The 16974-nt window shown below is 56.7% G+C and overlaps 1 protein-coding gene across 1 annotated transcript in view; it reads left to right on the top strand.

The window, feature by feature from the left end:
• The window catches only part of CASZ1 (castor zinc finger 1), a 144917-nt gene that overhangs the window by 24217 nt on the left and 103726 nt on the right, over nucleotides 1-16974 (top strand). The window contains exon 2 of the mRNA XM_032863382.1: nucleotides 8404-8553. The gene's annotated coding sequence lies outside the window, so the exon portion shown is untranslated. The remainder of the gene's footprint in view (nucleotides 1-8403; nucleotides 8554-16974) is intronic.

The following is a 16974-nucleotide window of genomic DNA, read 5'->3' as shown; positions in this document are numbered from 1 at the left end:
TGTCTTTTGCAGACAGCCCTGTGGCCTGCTGCCTTCTTTAAGATGCAGACCTGGGTGGTGGTTGCAAACCTGCTGAGAAACCTGTTAGGAACTGACTCTGGGGTGGGGCTGGGAGGAACCCGGATCCAGCTGGCAGCCTGGCTGCTGGAGGAGCCTAGGCCCCGGCATGGTCTGTGGGCACCCCCCCCACCCCTGCCGCCTCAGTGTTGGCATCTGGGCAGTGGGAGCATGAGGGATGGAGGGGACCCTTGACCTCACCTCCTTCTCTTTCTCCATCTGAAAGTGGGAGGCCCAGTTGGTCAGGGGTCCCAGAGATCTCTCTCTACACTCCCCACCAGGGGAGGAAGGATTTGCCTCTTTTTAGGGTCTTAAAAAACACATTTTTCTCCTTGATTATGTAATGCATGCTTATGGCTCATTGGAAAATACAAAGAAAGTGTAAAGAAAATAATTTTAAAATATGCAGTGCACTCGTTAAACACATGAGCTAGGGGAACAGAGAGACCTGGGTTTGAAACCCAATATTGCCACCACCCAACAGGGCGACTTCGGGTGGGTTACTCAAGCTTGCTGAATCCCAGTGTCCTCGCCTATAGAGTGGGGATCGTGGTCGTCTGCAACTTGGAAGTGGGCAGATTCAGTGTGAGGATCCGCATAAAATATTGAGCACCGAGCCTGGCACACAGTGCCCGTAAACATTCACTATTTCTGTTATTGTAGTTAATAATGATTATTCCATTGCTTTGGGATAATAGGCTTTTAAATTTTTTATTAAGAATTTTTTTCCGACATCGATGAAATTCTCTGTCTAACCCCGTGCGGCCCAATGCTGTAGCCTCTAGCCACGTGTCGCTGTTTAAATTAAGTCAAATAAAAAAATTAAGCGCCACCGTCACACCCGCCGGACTTCAAGGACTCCGCAGCCACACATGGCCAGTGGCTGCCCATACTGGACAGCCCCGAAAGTTCTACTAGACCGCATTCTAAACAACAGAGCCATCTGAGTTTTCTTGCTTTGGGTAAATGGGTGTTGATGGCTGCATAGTAGTTTGTGAGGTGGGAATCGCCCTTCTCATTGGCTTGAGGCTTTGTTCCTGGGGTGTTGGAGCATCCTCTGGGCTCTGATTGGGCCTGCTGGGGTTGCCCAGTTCAGGAGCTGTGGCGCTCTCTGATTGGTGCTAGGCAGCAAGGGGTTCTGGGAGGAGCAGAGCCTTGCCTGCTGATTGGCTCCCGGTGGTGGTGCCAGGGCAAGGGGCGGGGCTCTGCTTGCCCTCAGTTGGCCCTGGCAGAGCAGGAGGAGGCTGCCTCCCCTGAACCCCCAGTGTGTCCCCCTCAGGCTGGCTCATCCACATCGTCACCTCACAGTTCCCAGACCAGGGAGAGGAGGAACGTGTCCGAGGTAGTAAAAACGAGCAATAATGACCCGCCCTCCACTGATTGGAGAATCCCAGGTGTACCTCGAAGCCCGCCTCCCTCCGCCGAGGCCCCTCCCCCACTCAGGGAGCCCCCAGGGAGCCGGCAGCCTTTCTCGGTGGGGATGAATGTTGTGGTTGGGGGTCCCCAGCTCAGGCCTCCTGATCCTAGTAAGGGTCTTCAGGCTTCGGGAAGGGCCGGAACTAAAGGTGGGGGTGAGGTGGCAGGGTGGGGGTGCTGGGGGTCCCGGCCCGGGGCCGCTTCAGGAAGACCTCGCGATGGCAGGTGGCATCCTGCAGCAGGGTGCTGGGGGGAGCGTTGGGGTCCCGGGGTCGTGGCCCCAGCCTTTTCTCCTGCGGGGTGGTCCACGCCCCGGTCACGTGGCTGAGGGCCTCGCTCCGGATGGGGGCTGTGGGTGGGCAGGACCCGCTGGGGAAGTGTAATCCCCGGAGCGGCGGGCAAGACAGATAGGCAGAGCCCAAACCGGACCTGCTGATGTGGCCCTTTCTGCTCGCAGCGGATCATAAAATATGGCTCAGATTTTCATTACGGGCTCTATCGATTATCTTCTGGGACGGATGAATTATAGAGAACATTAAATTTTTTTTAAAAAGCAAGTGAGAGAGGAAATATCTGAATGAGTTTGGGTGGTCGATGGCAGAAAGGGCTGAGCCACCAAGCCTGCGTGGCCTCCGTCTCCGGAGCAGGGAGAGGACCAGACCACTCAGGCGGCAGCCTGTGATTCCAGCCTACACCTGCCATTGGGGAAGCCTGTGCTCCCCTTTACTTCCCTTGCCTGTGCCCCATCCCCTGCAGGGATCTGGCTAGCTTCTGGGAAGGCAGACAGTTGGGCTGTTTGCAGGGCTCCGACCCAGAAGAAAGACCTTTCCCAGGCTTTGGGCTTCTGTGGCTGGGAGGCGCTGCTCTGTTCCCTCCAGGGAGGTCTTGATTCTAGACATGCCCGCGTGGGCACTGGGGAGATCCAGAGGGCCTCCTTTAGTCAGGACTGGGATGGGAACTCCGGAAGAACGTGACCACCTCAGCTTTCCCCTGCTGCTTGTTCTTTCCATCTGCAGTCCCTGGCTTGGAAAATTTCTGTTTTCCCTTTGGAAGCTTGAGAGAAACATGTCTGGGTCCCACTGCTATGCACCCAGGGGTCCAGTCTGGAAAGAGAACCTCCTGGAAGCCCATCCCTCCCTCACTCCCTCCCCAACTCCTTCCCCCTGCCTCTCCTTGTCAAGCAGTATGGTGCAAAGGTGGCCGACAGGCCTGGGTTCAGTCCGCTTCTGAGTGTGTGACCTTGGGTGGGTCACATCCCTCCCTGAGTCTTAGCTCCTCAGCTCTCCAGTCAAGATGATAACCCACCTCGTTGGGTTCTTGTGATGATGATACGTATTAATGGGTTAAAATCCTTAGTATGTACTACTTGATAAACATCAACTGTTATTTTCCTGCACTGCAGCAGAGTCTGGAGACCCTTATCCCCGCCTTCATTTAGCCTTTTTGATTTATGATTCCATTTTACAGATGGGGAAACTGAGGCACAGAGAAGTTAAAGTCAGTTGCCCCAGGTCACCCAAATTGTAAATGGCAGAGCCTGGATTCCTGACTGACGGCCTGGCTCCGGGGCTTGTACACTAAACTTCCGTGTCGTGTTGTCCCCAGGATCTGGCAGGGGTGGCCCCTGTGCGTGTGCCTGCACGTGTGTGCTCACGTGAGCTGCAAGAGCCCTGCCATCATGGTGGTCTCTGGCCGGCCCTTCCTCCTGACCCTCCACACTTCATGGGGCTCCTTCGGATCATCGGGAAGCCCAGCATTTTCTGGGGCCCTGTTCTGCGTGGAGTGTCCTCTCCCTACCGCTGCACCATCCCCCTCATCCTGGCTTCACCTAGGCTGCCCTGAAAAGGTGGTGGTTTCCATGGATATCCGGCTCCCTCTGGCGACACGCCCTTTTTGTAGAACTCTGTTCCCTAGAGTTGATTGTCTTTGGCACACAGCTCTGTAAACTCATCCAACAATTAAAAGGGGGGAGGGGTGGAACAAAAAGGAGACGGATAGTAACTGGGGTGAGCGAGGCAGGAGGGGCGTCCGGGGCGTGGGTCCCTTCCCTCTCCCCCGTCGGCAGCAGGACAGCACCTTGTGTCACATAAGCAGCTGGCCCGGAGTTCCGCTTGCGGGGTTCTGAGAATTCAGAACTCCGAGTTTTCTTCCATTTGAGCTGCACTCTTGTCCCTCCTTATTTCTCCCTTAGAAATCGAGGGGCCCATCCGCAGAGCCAACGTAGCCATCTCCGGTGGCCACCCGAAGTCCTGAGATGCCTGCTCGGACCAATTTGGATATTTGCTGCCCTTGTTTTGGTTAATTGTGTATGTGTTTGCTCTGTTTGTGTACCATCAAATACCTTCTGCTTTGGGCGGACCCGTCGTAGGCTGTGTGAGATCACGGATGAAAAATGCAGTGAAAAACACTTTCGTGCCACAACACATCATGTAGGATTTTTGTATTAAGATGTGGATTTTTTTATTGTTTTTTTTTCCCCCCTTTTCCATACAGCCTGAAGTTGGGCAATGTACACGTCTGTGTTTTTGTTTTCACTCCCGGTGGTTTATGAAATCTGCTCATTAGGGCTCTGTCCTGCCCCCATCCTGGCCTGATCTTTCAACCCTTTATCCTCTCGGGTGTAGATCTTTCCCTGTCACCTCCTGTTGTCTTCTTTCCTTTGGGGAGATGCTGGGCCCCCTCACCGTATGCATTCACCCAGATGAAAATCAGAAGTTCCTGTGTCCCTGCTTCTCAGTCCCACATCTCCTTGGCAGAGGGGCCTGGTAATAGGAGGTCCCTGTGTGGAGGAGGCAGCAGAAATCTCTGTGCCCCTTACCCCCCTACGCTCATTCCCCCCGGGGGAGCCCCCTTGCTTTCCCCCCCCCCCCCCCGCCACTCTTGCTGGTTTGGAGAGAAGAAATGGAAGCTGTTGCATTCCCACAGAACCTTCTGACTCAGAGCGGCCTTCTTCTGGGTGGCCTTCCTGTCCCCATCTCACCAAATGACAGCAGTGGGCGGCTCAGCCCCTTTCCCCTCCAGGAGGCCATGCCCTTGGCTGGGACCCATTTACCAAGTAGCTTCAGGTGTTTCTCCTGCTCCCCAGGCACCTCCCCATAGGCCTCACTTGCCCCCATTCACAGCCCAGCCAGAAGGAAGCACGTAAGCATGACCTTTGTCTTCCCTCTGGCTGTGACCTCTGGGCGCTTCCTGCTGGCTCTAGGGGGTTTGAGGGAGAACTGTCTGGGGGCAGGAGGACTGAGATCCAGGAGCAGAAAAAGCCTTAGGTATGGGTCGATGCTGAGACCAGGGGTGGGGACAGAGGGGAACTTTCATGTGAGTTGGGCCTGGGAGCCTGTCAGCCCTGAGTCCAGGCCTGAGCCGTGTGACCTTTGGCAAGTCACTTCATATCTCCGTGCCTCCCTTCCCTAATCAATCCACGGGGACTCTAGTCCTTCCTACCTTGCGTTGTAAAGATGTGGCGAGATCACACGTGTAGAACACTTAGCACGGGGCTTGGTAAATAGAAGGCATCACGTGGACCTGTTGGCAGAGGGTGAAAACCGCTCAGCTGGTGTGCCCTGCACTCCCGGCATGCTCTCCGTCACATAGGAGCTGCTCAGTCCGTTCTACTGGCATCAGTCGGGGGAGGATCGGGTCACCAAGCACTCCCCTTGAACCTGGGAGTTGTTCGTTCGCAGTGCTGATGCAGGAATGAGAAGATCTAGATGCGGGTGGGGGCTTAGGGGAACCAGAGGGAGTGGAGCAGGAAAAACGGCCGTGGAGTGTTCTGTCATTAGAGAGGGAGGAAGCTGTGCCGGGCCCATCTGATTGTGACGTGAGATCAGGGACATGAGTTCAGTTCCGCAAACACCTACGCTGCCCACCGTGGGCCAGCTGTTGTGCTAAATGCTGCGGACACAAAGATAATTAGGACCTGGTCTCTGCACTTGAGGAGTTAAAAACCCAATGGTGGGGACAGACTCATGAACAAATTGCTTTAGTCCCATACAGATTTAAATGCCACAGTGAAGGATGCGTGAGGAAGAGAGCAGAGAAGTATATGGGCCTGCTTGGAGCGGATTCTGGAAGGTTACCTTGAAGAAGTGTGGAAGGAGAAGGTGGTGGGACTGGAGAAGTTTCTGGAGCGCTCTTAGCACCTTGCCCCTCCCTTGGGGATGCCCTACCACAGCTGCTAGGTAGGAGGGAAGAAGGTGTGAGGAAATGGGGCCCTGGAGAGGTCTATAGTGGCCTGACTGGGACTCAGACCTGTGTCTTCTGATTCTCGGCCCAGTGTTATTTCTGTACCTGCACATGGCTTCTCACCCCTTCACCCCAGAGCCGCTGGCCAGAGAGCTCTGTCCTCTGGGCTCTCTACCTACTGACCGAGATTCCTGCTGCCACCATGGCCCTAGGGGCCTGTGCCGTGGGAGGGCCCCGTCCATGGCAGGCCCCGAGGCCTGTGCCCTGGTTTGGTAAATAGGTCAGGCCACTTGCTTGGGGACAGTCCCTGAGCAAGGCCGCACCCTGGCAGGGCTGGAGGATGGCAGGAATGGGGAAGACTGAGCAGGAGGGGGAGGAAGAGCCCTGGCCACACCCTTTCTTCAGTTGTTCAGCTGCTAAGGTGAGAAGCTCCCTCTGCCCTGGGTAGGCCCCTGCCTCAGCTGGAAGAGGCCAGACAAGGGCCCCACCAGGGTCTAGAAACCCCTCTTCTCCTGATACTAGAATCCCCTTCTGAGCCAGCGCACAAGAGCCTAGTATCGTTCACATTCCCATTTGTGTGTGGTCAGGCTCTGGTCTTTCTTTTTTTTAATTATTTTTTATTTATTGGTTTGACAGAGAGAGAGAGATCACAAGTAGGCAGAGAGGCAGGCAGAAACAGAGAGGGAAGCAGACTCCCTGCTGAGCAGAGAGCCCGATGCGGGGCTCAATCCCAGGATCCTGGGACCATGACCTGAACCAAAGGCAGAGGCTTAACCCACTGAACCACCCAGGCACCCCCAGGGTCTGGTCTTTCTAGAAAGCTCCTTGCCAGGACTCAGGGAGCTGGGAGTGCTTTTCTTGACCTTTTCCCTGGGAAATGTGTATGTCTGCAAGGGGAGAGTGTGGGCCACCTGTACAAGATGTTGGCTTTCAGGAGAGGCGGGGGCCGTTCTGATGGCATATTAGAATGGTGCTGGAGCCCCCCTCCCCCAGCCCAAGAATGTTCTGGGGGCAGGGAGCTGGCGGTGGTCTGAGGCACCCCTTTCTCTCTGGCTTGGAGATATTTGGTTGGTGGGTGGGCTGCCCAGAGCTCTGGAGGATTCTGGACCAACAGGCAGGGGAATGTCAGAGCCCAGAAGAGTAAGTCTCCCAGTGGCCCTGAAGTTCCCATTAAAGTGTTTTTTCCTCTTTTTTAAAGAAAAAAATATTCCCAAACTGGAAAACAAAGGAAATCCACTTCCCCCAAATCACACGAAACTCACATTAGGGGCTTGGCGGGAATCCATGGAAACCAGGAAACCCGCTGTTAACCCTGTATGGTGCCGAAGGGTGGGGTGGGAGCCAGGCTGATTCAAGCCCCGGGGCCACTGTCACTGGCCCATCACGGTGGCAGTGCCCCAGAGCAGAGGCAGGGGGGAGCTGCTGCTGAGACCTCTCACCTTCACAGCCCAACCACCGCTTCCACTCTGGGCCCAACCTTGGGAGATAGGAGAGGAGGGGTTCCTGCCCTCCAGGGAGGCTCGGGGATCCAAGGGCTGGGTCATGTTGGAGAACCCACTGCTTGCTGCCCACACCACACCACACCATGGAGACAGGCTGAGCACACTCACACGCTCTGGGAGCACACAGGCACCCTGGACGCTGCCATCCCCCAGCCAAGGAGGGGAAGGAAGGGACCGGAATTTCAGCCACCACCCTCCCTGATGCCAACCCCATGTGCAAGGGGGGTGGGTGTGGGAGCAGATAGAGAACCCCCTTGGGGATTCCACACCCCACTCCCATCCATGCGGCCGGACCTCTGGGCCTGGAAGCTTGTGCACCGAGGTCAGGTGCTGTGCTTGTGTTTGAACGCGCACTGGCCGATTTTTCTAAAAAGGCTGAAAATATTTACGGATTTGAAGTTGAAATGCAAACAGGAAAAGCCCTTTTAAAAAGTGAGTGTAGTGGATATTCAAAACAGGAATCACCATGGAAACACCACAATATTTGCTTAAATTGACACAAAGGTTGCCGGTAGCAGGGCACCAACTTTCTTTGGCCACCTTTTTTTGGCCCGCCACCTATGACACGAATCTCCGCAGCCCCTCTCGGTATGTGCCTGCGTCCTCTGTTCTGTTCAGTGGGGATGAGATGGCACGGGGCCAGCACGATTGGTGGGGAGTTGGGGGCGGGGGGGCAGAAGAAACCAAACTGACCATCCGGGGTCGTTGCAGAGACACCTGTCGATTCCGTTTTTAGAGACTCCCACACGGCCACTGGGGGGTCATGAGAGCAGCTGGGAGCTGGTCTGGGGAAAGTCTGGAGGGAGTGGAGGCTGGAGAGCCCAAGGCTTCGTGCGGTTGCGTGGCTCTGATCTGGCCTCCAGGGTCCGAGCGATCCATTGTCAGGCTGACCTTCCCCCTGGGGCGCGGAGCTTTGGGTGCGATCCCTCTGTTACCAGCCGGGGTGGCATCTGATCGGCCTATCATGGCTCCTACCTGTCTGATTCTTTTGTTCAGTGGCACAGCTGCTTAGCGATTGGCTAGTGATTGTGCAAAGGGGGCCCTGGTCGTCGGGTCGATCACGGACGTAGCATGGCGATGCGGTCTGCTGACTGGCAGGCAGAGTCCGAGGCTCTCTTACCAGCAACTGCTGGCAGGTTGCGGTGTGAGATGTCGGCATCACGCCATCTGTTGTCCTCTTCCCTGGAATAGTTTTGTGGGTCTCCACTGTAGCCTAATAATCTGTTCTCCCTCTTCGTTCTGGTAGGCAAACAGAACTCGTTGACTGAAAGCAAAGACTCCTTCCATCTCACCTGCCCTTTCAGCCGCCACGGTTGTCAACCCCCTCCCATAGAAGGGGATCCTGTAACCCCAGCATTGGAGTGGACTTCGGACACCGGCCTCTTGGGATGCAAAGGTAGCTGCTCCTGATGCCCAGGATATGGTTGGGAAATGGGGGTGGGGGCTGTGCTTGGCCAGTTTGGGGCTTCCTTCTTAGAAGAAGGCACAAGGAGGCCCTTCTCAGAGGGTTCTGACCTGGATGGCGGCAGCTCAGGCACCCTAGGTGAAAATAAGAAGATGTAGGATTGAGGACAGAGCCCTGGCCTAGGAACAGGACCAGGCGTATTGGCCCTGGCTTTGACATTGAGTCTCTGCTTTCTCCCCTCCAGATCTGGTTTGGCCATGGGTAAAATAAGGATATTAGAATAACTGGCCTTTAAAATCCTCCCAACATTACCAGTGTATGACATTGAATGGTGCCAGCAGCACGCGGGTGCTGTAGGCAAGGCCTGTGCCCTAGCAGACAGCACTCCTGGAGCTAAGTGTTGGGTCATTTCTGTGCATCCTCTCTGGGAGCCATAGGTCTGGTCCGTCTGCAAGCCAGAGGTCACAGAGCTGCTCTGAGCTCAGGTGTGACTTGTGGGAGCTCTTATGGGTGGTCCTGCAGCCCAGGCAGGACCTTCCTGAGAGGAGAAGCCACAGGTGTCTTTTTTTTTTTCCCCCTGGAGATTTTATTCATTTATTGAGAGAGTTTGTGTGTGTGTGTTTGTGTGTGTGTATATGCAAGCCCAGGGAGGGGCAGAGGAAGAGAGAGAATCTCAAGCAGACTCTGCTGGGCACACAGCCCGGAGCCCAGTGCTGGGCTCGATCCTAAGGCCCTGACATCACGACCTGAGCCAAAATCAAGAGTCTGATTCTCAACCAGCTGAGCCACCCAGGCACATCCCACGGGTGTCTTTTGATCCCGGCTCAGAAATTGCCCCTCGCCGAAAGCCTGTCCCTTACAGCAGGGAAGGGTCGTATGTGAGGCTAGTGCTGTCAGACATCTCCCTGCAGGCAGCAGACTTGGTGGGTTTTGTGGTGGGAGGTTGCCACACAGCGGGTGACTTACCATGTGTTGGTCCTTGTTCAGTGTTCCCTTGGGATCCCAAGGAAGCCAGTCCAGAGGGGTTGGGTGCTGATGAAGTTGATGGGAATGGTGTTAGGACAGGGGCCAAGGTGGAGGGTCTAGAAAATGGCAGGGAGGGCAAGGCTGTAAGCCACTCCTTCTGTGTGCGCCGGATGGGAGTCAGCAGCCCCAACTTACTTACCAGTCCCGTCCCTCCCCGTGGGTGCCATGGGCAGGTGTGTCTTGCCCCTCCCTCCGTGGCCAGGCTCTGCAACTCTGGACTTTGAACTTCCAGGGAGGAAGCACTTGGCAGTGATGGGTACGTTGGTGCCCACTGGGGTTTGAGAGGTCCCTGAAGCTGTGGGCCTGCTTCGTTCCGGGCCATGCCACCTCAGGGACCAGCAGAAGCCTTGGATACAGAGCAGGGATTTGCAAATCAGATGTAAATGTCGCCTTGGGTTACTGCAGTGGAGCAACTGGGTGGCCGAGACTCTCCTTCCTGGTGTCTAGAATGCAATCACACGCCGGGAGTTGGTCCATCCGCATTTAAGATGTGCCGCCATTGTCCTCTGATGGCAGTGTCGAGACTCTTGGCATCTCGGTCTTGCTGGGTGTTTGGCATGAGCACCTGGATGGCTCTACACTTCTTGGGTCCTTCTTGCCTGACTCGGCACCTCTGATGATCAGGGGTCCTGAGAAAGCAGGCCCATGTGTCTTCAAGCCTCCGGCTGGCCTCCCAGGCCCCATCTGGGCCCAACTCACGAGCAGGTTGCCAAAGTGCGTGTGGCCCCCTTTGAAGGGGGACTGTTGCCTGTTCTGTTCTCAGTGGCAGGCTTTTTGTTTTCTTCGTTCCCTCAGCAAAACATGCCTATTAGTTTTTCCCTTTCTGAAGTTTCCACTCATTGTTGACTCCCAGGGGTCAGGCTGGCCTAGGGGACGGGCTTCACGAGTCCTGTGGGGCTCCCGCATCCTGGCATCGGCCGTCTAAGGCTTCATACTAAAGCTTGGGAACTCCGAGGGCCCTGAGAGGGGATGCCGTGGCTAAGCCGCTCTGTCTTCGCCCACCTCTTCCCAGGGACTGGGTTTGGCCACAGGCCCACGTCCTCTGGGACAGGGCTGACCCATGGTCTCAGAAGGGTCCTTCCTCACCACCCCGGAGTGTGGGCCAGGAGCAAGTCTACACTCAGGCCCTGTCCACAGGCCTGCTCCTGTCTAGTTCAGACTCTCCCCATTTCTGGCCGTGCCGCGTAATATCTGGTTATGTTTAATCAACAGAAACCGAGGGCCTGTCTTCCAGTCATTAGGGGTAGAGTGGAGAAAACAGTTCTGACTCTTATGGACATCACTCGGATGTCCCGAGTGGCCCTTTTGAGGAGGTGACAGGCAGCTGAGATGGAAGGAGAGGAAGTAGACAGCCATCGGAGGTGCAGGTAGAATATTCCAGAAAGAAAACAACTGGTCAAAAGGTCCTGAGGTGGTCTGAGCTCAGTACATTTGGTAACAGACGGGAAGGTCCTAGTGGCCGGGACGGGGACCGGGTTTGTAGGTGTCGCTGAGCCCAGGCAAGCTGGCGTTTTATTCTTCAGGTGACAGGAAGCCGCTGGAGGGTTTTCAGCACAGAGGGAAAGCAATCTGGGTTTTGCTTTGAAAACTGGCTGGGGCTGCAGCGGGAAGACTGGATTGCACAGGGGACGGGGAAAAAGCAGGAGGCCCAAGGGGAGACTGCTGTGGGCGCTGACACCAGGAGGTGGGCCGCCCTGAAGGGCTCAGGGTCCATGCATTGAGAGGGAGGGTGATTAGCACTTGCTGTGGGAGCGAACTGTGAAGAGAGGAGCCAGGCCAGCCCCAGATTCCGGGCGCCCTGATGTCGCCCCGCATCTCCTCCCCTCTCTTGCCCCCACCCTGCCAGTGCCAGGAACTTCCCAGGCCTTTCAGAGGCCTTGTGTTTTGTGGATTAGGGAGAAGCACCACCCGGGGCCCGGGGCTGGTTGCTGAGAGAGCGTGGTTGAGTGGGTTAGGCACATCTTGGCCGGCACTGTGCAGAGGGAAGGCCAGAGGCCCGCTCATCTCTGGCATCATTTTCAGCTGGGATTTCCAAGCTCGCCATCCTTTTGGCCCCGAAGACTGCACTGGAGCCTGGTTTGTGCCTCTGCTCCATGGGATCGGTGCTGGGTCTGAGGTTGGGTCTAGTTCATATTGCTCTTGTCACTGTGGTCTTGAACAGGATCTGTGTTCTCAAGGGCTGAGCATCTGCGTACCCTCCCCCAGGCTTCCAGTCACCCAGGACCGAGGAAAGGATTTGTCTAAGACCTCATTTCCGCTGGGGCCATCTCAGCTCCCAGCCCCAGCATATGGGCAGGGATCCTGGCAGTCCTTGCATGTAGCAAGTCTTTTCACAATTCACAGTGTGGATTCCCATGGGTACCCCCATAAGATTTGATTTGGGCCACTGTCCCTTTTCTCTGGGCCTCTGATACAAGGCTCGATGCTCCTGGGTCTTGGTATCATCTGCTGGGGCTCAGGTGAGACAGGCAACCCCAAACAGTGATGCTATCACAGGGAAGTGACCCTGGGCCCTCCTCGCTGAGTGTCACGCATCCCAAACAGCAAGCCAGAGGTCTGGCGGGAGGGAGCACGGAGCTGTCACAGCCGGCTGCGGGGGCCCCAGTGAGTACTTGCCCATGTTGGCAACATATTCCCAGCCATATGGGCCAGCTCAGCCCTCCAGGAAAGCTCTGGAGGCTTGACCTCCAGGGGGAGTGACAGGAGGGAGCAGAAGGGCACGCTGGCGACATCTCGCAGAGGGTGACAGGGATATCCCGAGCGGGCAGCTGGTGCCTCCGCCTGGCTCTGAGCGGGTGGCAGCCAGCCTTCCTGGGTGTGTCTGCCAACATCAGAACGCTGGGCTGAGCCCCAGGGGAGGGTGCATCTGGGCGGGCAGCCGTGTGTGTCTGCGTCTGCGCGCATGGGAGGCTCTTTGGCTTTCTGCCTCCATGGCCTGTACTAGATCCGTGGCCTTCACTCGTAACCAGACTGGACAGTTCTAATTCCTTCCTCCCGGGCTCTGATCTGATGTGGGGCTGGCCACTTGAGGCCAGCAGCTGGGCTAGGGGGTGATCAGGAGAGGAGCTGGCTGCGGGACTTGGGGGCCCGAGCCCTCTGCCCCCCACCCGGAGCACTTTTCGCCTGGGGGGATGGCTGAACACAAGGCTTGGGAAGTGTCATTGATCCTTCTGGTTTCTATCTGGGGTGGGACTTCAGCCCTGATGTTGTGGACTCCCCAGCCCTGGACCTGCTTTCTCAGTTCTCCCTTGTCTCCTAGCAGACTCAGAAATCAGGAAGCCCCTGGGTCCCACCAGGTGCAGACCCAAGGGGAAAGGGATGGGGAAGGACCAGCCGTTCCTACCTGCCTGGAGCTACCTCGGAGCCTCTCTTCATTTGGTGACGCCCATAGCTTTGGGAGGGTTAATGTACGGTGGACAAGGCAAGAAGCCCTTCTGCCCTGCCTCCATCCTCGTGACCTTGGGGCCTCCACAGGGAGAGCGCTCGGGTGCTGTTGGAAGACCACCATCGGTCTGCTCCCAGAGAGGAAGTCCGGGGGGCTGTGAACACGTCATCCTTTCTGGCAGATCTTGGGGCTTCTGCAGATCTTGTTTTCCTCATCTTCTCTGGGCTCTATTATCCCAGAATCTACCCAGGTGTAGAAAGGTCTAGAAAGCCCTCCAGCCCAGAGGACACCACACGGAGGCCTGGGGCAGCCCAGTGTGGAGACCCTTGTGTGGCCACTTCACTCCACCAGCTACTGCTTCTCCGATAAATCAGCTCCGGGCAGGTTCCTCACCTTCCACTCCCCACTCAAGTTTTCTCTCATTTGGTTTCCTGGCCCCTAGGGAGCAGGTGCCTTTTCTGCCCCTGAGCCTCCATATGGCAACCTGGGGTTGGGACCCCTGTGGCCAGGGCGAGTGGAAATGGGAAGGTGTAATTAATCACTAGTTTCTCCTCCAGAAATGCTAATCGGGAGAAGCAATTAAAAGCAACTTTTTTCCCTTAGTAATCTGCGCTAAAAGCTGGTAATGAAGTTTAGGGCCGTCGTGACTCAATATTTCAGCTTCACCGACTCAAGTCAAAACAATCCAAGCCCAGGAGTTTGCCGGCAGCTGAGCTGGGCATGGGCAGCAGCTGGGAGTTCCCGCTCTCTCTCCTCTTCCCTCAATCCTCACTGCCACCACCCCCCACCCCTGCTTCTGGGGCAGAGCCCCTAGCAGGCCCAGCTGGGAGGGGAGGGTCTGGGTGGCAGGGAGATGGGTCCCTGGGGCCATCCCTCAGGAGACCTGGAGCCGGAAATGCAGCTTAGGGAAAATGATAGGACCAGCTGAGAGGACCGCCTCCCTCAAGGGGGCAGAGCTGGGGAAGGAGGAATTGGGGAGACGGGTGCCCGGGGAAGCCCCCAGGGCGGCCCAGGGTTCAGCCACAATCAGCTCAGAGCCGGAAGAGGTGGTGGTCCAAATCTCGACCTTCAGTCGCAGTCATTCATTCCTCGTATTCATTCATTCATCAAGCCTCACCGAGAGACACGGCGAACTGGACCCGAACCACAGCAGTGAATGAACAGTGCTGTGGGATTTGCATTTTAGTGGGGGGAGGCAAATGACAAATGAGATAAAGAAATGCGGTATTTGTTGGATGGTCACGTGTGTCCAGGAGAAAACCAGCAGGTTTGGAGAATAGGTTGGGGAGAGCGTGCGGCGGGAGTGGAAGGGATGGTTTCTAATTCTAGGCGTGGCATCTGGGGGACACAGCACTGGGATGGTGACATCTCGGTAAGGATGGAGGAGGTGAGGGAGCAAGTCCAGCTCCTTAATACCTGGAAGAAAAGTGTTGCAACAGGGGGAACAGCAAGTGAACTCCTGGGCGCAAGAGCAGCCCAACTTGCCAGAAGGCGGCTCATGGGGCAGATGCCACATGAGGTCATGGGGGTGTGTGGGGGATCCCAGATCCCACAGGCCTCGTCGCCGTTACCCCAAGTGAAATAAGAAGCTTTTGGAAGAGTTCTGGCTGACTCGATCTGATTAGGCACAAACTCTGTATTAAAAAGCAAGACCCAACTGTCACCGACTCCTCCTCTCTGGGGTCCCTAGGTGTGGTCCCTCGGTGCATTGGCACCCACTGCCTCCCGGGTGGGCGCTTCTGAGCAGGGGAGGGGAGTACCGAGGGCTCTGTTGCAAACCACCCTCCCTAGCCTCTGCCTGCCCCCCTCAGTCCTCCTCAGGGAGTGGTTCAGAAACAGGCTCTTGTCACTTTAAGCAGCCCCCCGCCCAGCTTCCCTGGCCTGCTTTATCTGAAGTCCAAGCGCATGTTGTTCCAGGACCGATCCGCTTTAGCTAATTAATAATCTGACAGGAGCCACCCAGGGGATTAGCCGCTGAGCTGAGCTCCACCAAGCCCTAGCAAATGAGCCCTGTACTCCTTGGGGACACGGAGGTGACTTTGAGGGGTGCAGGGAGAAGGGACCCCCACAGGTGAGCCGCGGCACCAGGCTATGCTGTAGTGACCACTGAGGGGAGAGGCTGAGGGCGGAAGTGGGGGGACAGTGACAAGCAGCCTCTTGAATGGATGGTTGTCCCAAGATGGGCAGGGATCTCCGTTCTCCCTCACTGCCCCCTACAGTCCTGCTCAGCCACCTGCCAGGTGTTCCTGGCTGAGAAGTGGGAGAGAGAGGCCAGATTCCGCAAATAAAAAAATACAGGCTGGGAGCCGGACTCCCGAAACTAGCAGAATGCTGTATGCTACAAAACTGGGATTAAAATAAAAACTGGGGAAAAAAAAAAATACAGGATGCTCCGTGAGATTTGCATTTCAGATAAACCACAAGTAAGTTTGAGTAGAAGCATGTTCCGTGTAATATCGGGGACGTACACCAAAAAAGTATGTGGGATTTATCTGAAGTTCAGATCTCGCCAGTGGTCGTCCTGCATTTTCTCAGACAATCCGTCCTGAGCAGGGAGGGATGGAGGAGGCTTCTGGGCTCTCTCCCAAGAGCAGCCTGGAGCTCCCCCTGGAAGAGGTAGTACTCTTAGGGAGCAAGGGAGGACCAGGCCAGAGACCTCCACGGGCCTGCTGCTGCAGGACGAGGAGGATGGAACAGAGGCCAGCTGCTTGCAGGAGTCTCTGACCTATATTTGGGCCCAGGTGGCCCTTGGATGAGTAGAATCCAAGTTTCCTCCAAAGGATGCATGACCTCTGGGCCCAGAAGGAAGTCCCAAGGCTGCTTCCCCCTGGTGGGAGTGGGGGAGCGATGACCGGGAGGGGTGCTGATGGCTGGAAAGAGTCTGGGGCCTCTCCAGAGGGGAAGGTGTGAAGTTGCTGGGGTCAGCTGGGCTAGGTGGCCGTCATTTGCTAAGGACACCTGTCTGCTCTAAGCCCAGGAAGAGGTCAGCAGGGAGGCCCCACAGTGTGGGCAGGGCCAGGCCAGGCCAGGTCAGGTAGGAGGTCAGGGACAACAGCCTGCCACGCAGGGCCCCCACCAGGTTCCAGGGCCTCAGGGCACGGGACGGAAATGCCCATGTGCGGACCTCTTGGGGCCCACCCCCAAGGCCGCCAAGCAGCCAAAGCCAGGGCAGCCTGGGATGTCATGCTAGGGGTGGTCTTCCTTGGAGTCCGTCCTTGCTGTGGGATCCTTCCTATTCCCTGTCATGACCCTTCTCACCCTGGCTCTGTTCCCAGTGGTCAGGGCGCTCAGGGCGGGGAGAGGGGCCCACTGCCAGCTGGTGGTAGTCCAGCCGCCTGTAGCCAAGGAGCCCGATGCCAGGCAGGCGGTGCCCCCGAGGTGGGAGCGCTCTCACTCCCGCTCCGTTCTGTCCTCTAGGAGGTAACGGCTGCCCGTGCCCTCGAGGCCTCCTCTCCCCCAGCCCCTGGGCTGCCCTCCTCCCAGCCCTTCCCGGCACTGCCAGCTGAGGAAGCTCCCGGCGCAGGAGCAGAGGGGGCTGGGGGTGCCGAGCCGGTGGGAACCTCTTTCTCCTGCCGAGCTCTCAGCCTCTTCCCCAGCGTGCCCGGCGGTTTGGCCCTGTTTCGCGAGCCGTCTGCTGCCCGTGCTGCCTCTGACCCACATCGTTAGCATGGGCATTTATATTTCATTAACGACATTAAGCCCAAATGGCATTAAAAGCAAAGCTGGTGATAAATAGCTTATTAATAAACAGGGAGTGCTCCGTGCTGCCTGGCCTCTCCCAGCCCCGGCGTTAACCCTTGCTGCCTGAGATAATTGTGTTTCGTCCCAAAGATCCTCTCCCCCAACTCCGCTGTGGGCCTGGATGATGCAGCCGGGGGTCCGAGTTCTGGATGCTCTGAGCTGGGTGCCTTGTGGGGCCCGAGTGGGCCAGTTTGGGGTCACTCAGGCTTATGCAACCTGGCCAGACCCCTCACAGCCTCGAATCAAATCGTCACTGCCCT

Source organism: Lontra canadensis, unplaced genomic scaffold (genome assembly GCF_010015895.1).
Source record: "Lontra canadensis isolate GAN:19392208 unplaced genomic scaffold, GSC_riverotter_1.0 scaffold25, whole genome shotgun sequence".
NCBI lineage: Eukaryota > Metazoa > Chordata > Mammalia > Carnivora > Mustelidae > Lontra > Lontra canadensis.
Note: the sequence above shows the minus strand (reverse complement) of the source record. Positions and strands in the feature narration are given on the sequence as shown.